Source organism: Dermacentor silvarum, chromosome 9 (genome assembly GCF_013339745.2).
Source record: "Dermacentor silvarum isolate Dsil-2018 chromosome 9, BIME_Dsil_1.4, whole genome shotgun sequence".
In the NCBI taxonomy this organism is placed as follows: domain Eukaryota; kingdom Metazoa; phylum Arthropoda; class Arachnida; order Ixodida; family Ixodidae; genus Dermacentor; species Dermacentor silvarum.
This window is the reverse complement of record NC_051162.1, coordinates 51,516,385-51,521,988: the sequence shown is the minus strand read 5'-3', so window position 1 is coordinate 51,521,988 and position 5,604 is coordinate 51,516,385. Positions and strand designations below refer to the sequence as shown.

General features: G+C 45.5%; 1 pseudogene; it reads right to left on the bottom strand.

Moving 5' to 3' along the window:
- Positions 1-1,350: 1,350 nt before the first annotated feature.
- LOC125939977 (uncharacterized) lies at positions 1,351-4,573 on the bottom strand (annotated as a pseudogene).
- Between the last annotated feature and the right edge of the window lie 1,031 nt (positions 4,574-5,604).

Genomic DNA, 5,604 nt, shown 5'->3' with positions numbered 1-5,604 from the left:
TCCCTCAGCGGCTGAAGGGAGTACTCTCATGCCCATGCTTGTTGTAAAGCTGAGCATTTAATTATAGTTTGCATTAAAAATAACGTCGAGTGTTTTTCAAAACAGTTCTGTTGAAATAAATAAACGTTCAAGTACAATTCAGCAACATTTATGCTTGCTGCTGGACTATACTCTCGACCTGTAGGCTATAGGCCTACACTTCGTCTTCCGCTTCGTCACTCATGACTGACACGGCACAGTGCACAAAATAAAAGCTGGTCACAGTGCACGAAATATTGAGTATTGTTCGGGTAAAGCAGCGCAGAGCTGTGCAGAGCTTACTCGCCACGCCGCAAAGGAACACAGAGAAGCACAGGGTGGCTAGCGTCGCTGTCAGCACTGCTATGTTTAGCGAGCACACACCGATTTTTAGCGAGGTGTAAAGATAATAAATAGTATTTTTTATAAAAGGAGCGTTAATTATAATAGCTACGAGTGCAATTAGAAGTTACATTTTTGTAATTCTAGAAACATCAAACGCCGCTGATAGCGCCTCTGGCGGCTTCTTTTGAAAACTTGTTATTGGCCGTGTGACACGGACACAACTTCCTTGAGGTCAAACTCCCTTAGGAAGTTTCGCGCTCCCTTATCCTAAAGGAGTTTGTGGGTGCCCGTGTGACATGGGTATAAGCATGCACAATTCGTAGCGCAAATACTCGTGCAAGTAGTTAGTCTCCGAGTAGAGCAAAGTACGATCCACAAAGCACTGGCTGAAGTGCAGAGTTCGCGATAGTACGGCAAGTGTGGTTTTCATTTGCGTGGTTTATTACGTCAACCAAATACAGTGATAAAGCACACCAGAAATTGCATATCACAGGCAGCACAAACAGTAGCACTGTTTAAGCTGGCTCATCATCCCAGTGGTCACAGTGCAGATAGGAAAAAGCCCTGAAGTGCCATAAACGTTGCCAGGTAGGAAATTTAAATGTACAGAAAACAATGCTACGACAGCTTCAATTGAGCCAAAAATGACTTGGAATAAGTAGGTGCATCAAGATACACATGGAGCATAGGGCATGGGATTACTCTTCACATTTCATTTCTTCATCTGAAAGAATACAGCAGCTATGTTTACACCTGCAAGACGATGTTAAAGCCAGCTTTAGCATCAAACCTGCTCAATGCATTAGCATTACACCATACACTGAGCCTGCGTACAATCTCCAGACCTGCTTCTGGTTGGTAACCAGAGTATTTTGAAGCAATTCTAATCCAACTAAAGCATACATGAAGTACACCTTACAGTGAAATGCAAGGACATTCACATGGCAGTAAAGCATATATCCCCGTACTGTACTTTACAGTAGCGCTGTTCTGTATTTTTTTCTGTCATCTCGTGCTGCAAAACTCGAACACTTTAAGACACAGACTAAGCATGCATAATTCATAGCGCAAATACTCGTGCAAGTACTTTGTCTCTGAGTAGAGCAAAGTACGATCCACAAAGCACTGGTTCAAGTGCTAAAAACTCGAACGAGACACAGCAAGCCTGTTTAAAGGTAGCTTTGTAGCCAATGGTGCTGAGTGGTATTTATGAAGACGCGGTTGTTTAGTTATACCAGTCAGCACGAAACCGTAGGCGGCGGGAAAGTGGAAAGATTGACCCCAACATCATGGAATCCAGTTGAATACATTGCCAGGAGGGTCTCCTTTAAGAGACATCAGATTTATTGGAATGGAGTTTCATACGACAATAGTGCACAAGTATATAGGGGAGACTTGAAAGGGCTGTACATCGCATAAAAGTACCGTAAAAGAGTGACATAGAGGAATGAAGGATAAAAGATGCCGCATTGTTAAACCATTGCCCCTGTGAGCAACCATGTCTCGTCTTAGCAAAGCAAAATACACAAGAAAAAAAATTGAATATAGCCAGGCTGTGAACCATTTGCAGCCCTTAAACCAGCCTAAACAGATCTGTTGCAGACACTGGAAAATTCCTTGCAACTTCACAAAACATTAAGCCAGTAGCTCGGGAATTGCATCCTTTTCAAGTGCGTAGCCTCAGTGCTTGCTTCGTAGCTTTCTGTTCAGTGGTTTCACTGTGGAGTTCAAGATTTTTTCTGCGCGCAAGCCAATGTAGTCTCACCCTGACGAACAGGGCAAACAAACCATCATAAACATCATCACCACACGCAGTTAGCGATTTTTTTAACTTGGCAGAAGCAACAAGCATAGATCGTGCCCTACATGTTCTTTTCCCACAATATCGGGGGAAAATGCGACAAAAAGCTGCTCGCAAGCATTGATGAATGCTTGCGAGCAAGCATTGATGAAGGAGAGTGCAGGAACTGACAGGCTCCCAAAGTCACCTTCTCCAGGTTCAAGTACAAGAGAACTTGGCTTTGATCGGTAATGGCTGCATTCTCTTGCCTCAACTCACACTTATGCGATCCTGTAGCACACCTGTGGCCATTCATCAACTTATACGCAAGCCTGCCCGCAAAATAGAGAATGTTGTTCTCTACCATTGGAGATGGATAATCATAAGGCAGAACTTCTACTGCAACTGGAAAAGATATGGTAGGTGTACAAAGAGAAGGAGCAAATTTAGAAAAACAAGCTCGGAGAGTGGCCAGAAGACTAAGCATGTCTTCAGCACAGTTGCTGCTTTCTGACAGTTTGAAAAGGTTGCTAACTAAAAGATGTCTAAATGCCGCCTGAAACTGCCGGCTGTTCGTTCTGTTTGTTCCAGATTTTGACCTAACTATTGCAAAGGTGTTTTCAAGCGCATCCTGGTTCAGGTGTCGGTAAGGAGGTATGCCAAAGCATAGCGAGAGGCCAGGCGGTTCCATAACAGCAGCAAAGCCCTCATAGTTTGACAGAAGCCACGGATGCAAAGAGGCTGCCATGCACAGCCTTGACTTTGATATTCTCGAAAACTGCAATGCACTCCTCCAAAAACTCTTTATGCACAGATCCTGCACACATTGCAGATGCATACGGAGACTTTCCCCACTTCTGTGAAATATTTAGACTATCAAAGAGCCTGTCGATCCTCAATAAATCTGGCCGTGTGGATAGCCTCTGCTGGCAATTGCTGGAATGTTACCTGCGTGCACAATGCAGCAGCGCAATGATTGCTGAATACTTGTGCTGGGAGTTTCACCGACATCTTGGAAGCAAAAGTCAAATTAAAGTGCCTGGGCACTCGGCTTGGGAATGGACCGAATTGGCAATTCTCGATCCCTATCATAAGCTTGTCGTATGTACAAGCTTTTAATTGTTTCACCGCGTACCCTGAACATTTGAACAACATATTGCGTAAACATTAGAGCAAATGTGGTGGATCAAAAATAAAGAAAAGTGGTTCACCATTGACACCTAAGTACGGCTTTTCAGGGGTTAAAAGGTTTGAAAATAAAAACATTTTGGTTCCCTTGATCACAAACAACAGCCACAGGCTGCAATCCAGCTCCAACCAACATTTTGTGGCATTTGAAAAGGTCATGCAGAACAATCGCAGGTGCTGCCTTATCTGCAAAGAAATAGCAAAGTGGCTACTTCCACGGCGTGCATATTCTTTTAGACATGAACACAAGGGCCTCGTTAGCGAGATTTGGACCTTGTACTGCACTGTACTCTTCAAGGCCTTCAAATCTGTCGGATACTGGGTTATATGACAGCTCCTTTGCGACATGCATCTCATCAAAAATTATAGTACAAGCTGCAGCTGTATTGTCTTGCAAAAGACACTGCTCGTTTGCTGGTCAAATCAAAAACCTCAGGGTAAAACGCAACCCTCAGCGGTAGGCATGCAAGCCACAGCTGCAGAGACCTAACATATGGAAGTCTTGGGAGTGTTCTACAATATCTGTAACCTTTTGGGCTGTGGAAGTATAAAACTAAAGCAAAGGCTTTGTTTTGGCTGCACCATCGATGGCTAAACCGGCTGACATTACGCATCTTCAGCTGAGCTTCGACAAAAGCAGCAACAGCTGGAGTTAAATGCTCACGCAGACTCTCTACCAGTTCGGCAGTGGTCTTCATGCGACGGCGTTGAAGCAGCAGTCCTTGTAGCCTCTTGTTGCGGTCACGGAGTCGCCTGAGCTTGACTCGAAGTTTCTGAAGAGGCCGCCTTTCGTTGATGGGGCTGGTGAGAGATCCTGAAGGGTAGAGAATCGACAGAAGAGCAATAAGTTGCTGCGTCTGGTTTAATCATAGCCCCATGTAATCTTGCAGCACCAAAAAGTGCTGCGCAATATTGTGAAAGTGTTTCAAAATCGCTAACCTTCATAAGAAAAAAGCGAAGTGCTGAGCGGAGCTCCTGGAGACAGATCAGCACTTGCTGACAGTGCTGTGACCTCTCCTGCCGTGTCAGGTTCCACAGATGAAGTGCTTGCTTCAGAGCTTAGTTGTGCATACGTGTGGTCAGCTGCGACCACAGGATAGAGGGAACAAAATACAGTGACACCACAGTTCTGAAAGTGAAGCCAGAAACCCAACAAATAACTAAGCCCCTCAAGCTGAATTAACACTTACACTGCACCATCATCAAGCCACTGGCGTGGGAACGAGCGTGGTTCGCTGTAGAACTGGCACCATTTGAATCTGCACAGTGCAGAGTCAAGGAATTGTAGCATATTTCTGAGACATACCTATCGGGCAGTTCCAATATATTCGAAATAAACTCACCTTCCTGGAAGAGTTGCAGCGAGTGGGACGACAGGCTGTGGATGTACCCCTTGGTAACTGGTTCACCAGGGCAGGGGCAGATCCAGGTTTTTCCTAAGGGGGGGAACAGCTTCTGCCAATGATGATGATGATATTAGTCTTTCTTATTTATCGAAATCCACAGTTTCCGTGCACGATAAACCCGCCTCTTATACGGCTAGTGCAACGACTGTAGCGAAGCCAGGTATCGGTTTCTCCGAACTTATAGGAAAAGGACGTTGCCCAACACAGCCATGTGCTTGGCGGCTGTGCCTGATCATATACCTAAGTCTGTATTGTTTCTGATAATAAAATTTGGGCTGATCTGTTGCATATTCGTTATAGGTGAGTAAGCACGGGTCCGTCTTTGGAATTCTGTTGAGACACCTTGATTTCTTCAAGAAGCTTCTTTGTGTTCGGCTGAGACACCTTCTTTTGCTTTGGAAGACTAACGCTTCCGCTCCAACGCGCCAACCACTACGGTGATTGTTTGTGATACGCGAATCACCGCGTATGAAGACTCGTGACGCCGCCTACAAGAACGATGTGGCGTAGTAGGCGAGAGCGCGCGAGCTAGCGTCTTTTGCTTCATGTTAGGGCTGCACGCTGGTTGGACGCTGACATCACGCTCCCCCACTGCGCAGCTACGGCTCGAGAATTCGCAAGGTGGATGCACTAGGAACTAATTCCAGGATGGCACCAGTATCGAGATATTAATTCCCGAACATTGCGGAGAAATGCATTGGCGTTCCAGTTACTTTTGCGCTTACCCGCCGTGGTTGTTTAGTGGCTGTGGTGTTGGACAGCTAAGCATGAGGTCGCGGAATCGAATCACGGCCACGGCGGCTGCATTTCGATGGGGCGAAATGCTAGAACACCCGTATACTTAGATTTAGGTGCAAGTTAAAGAAC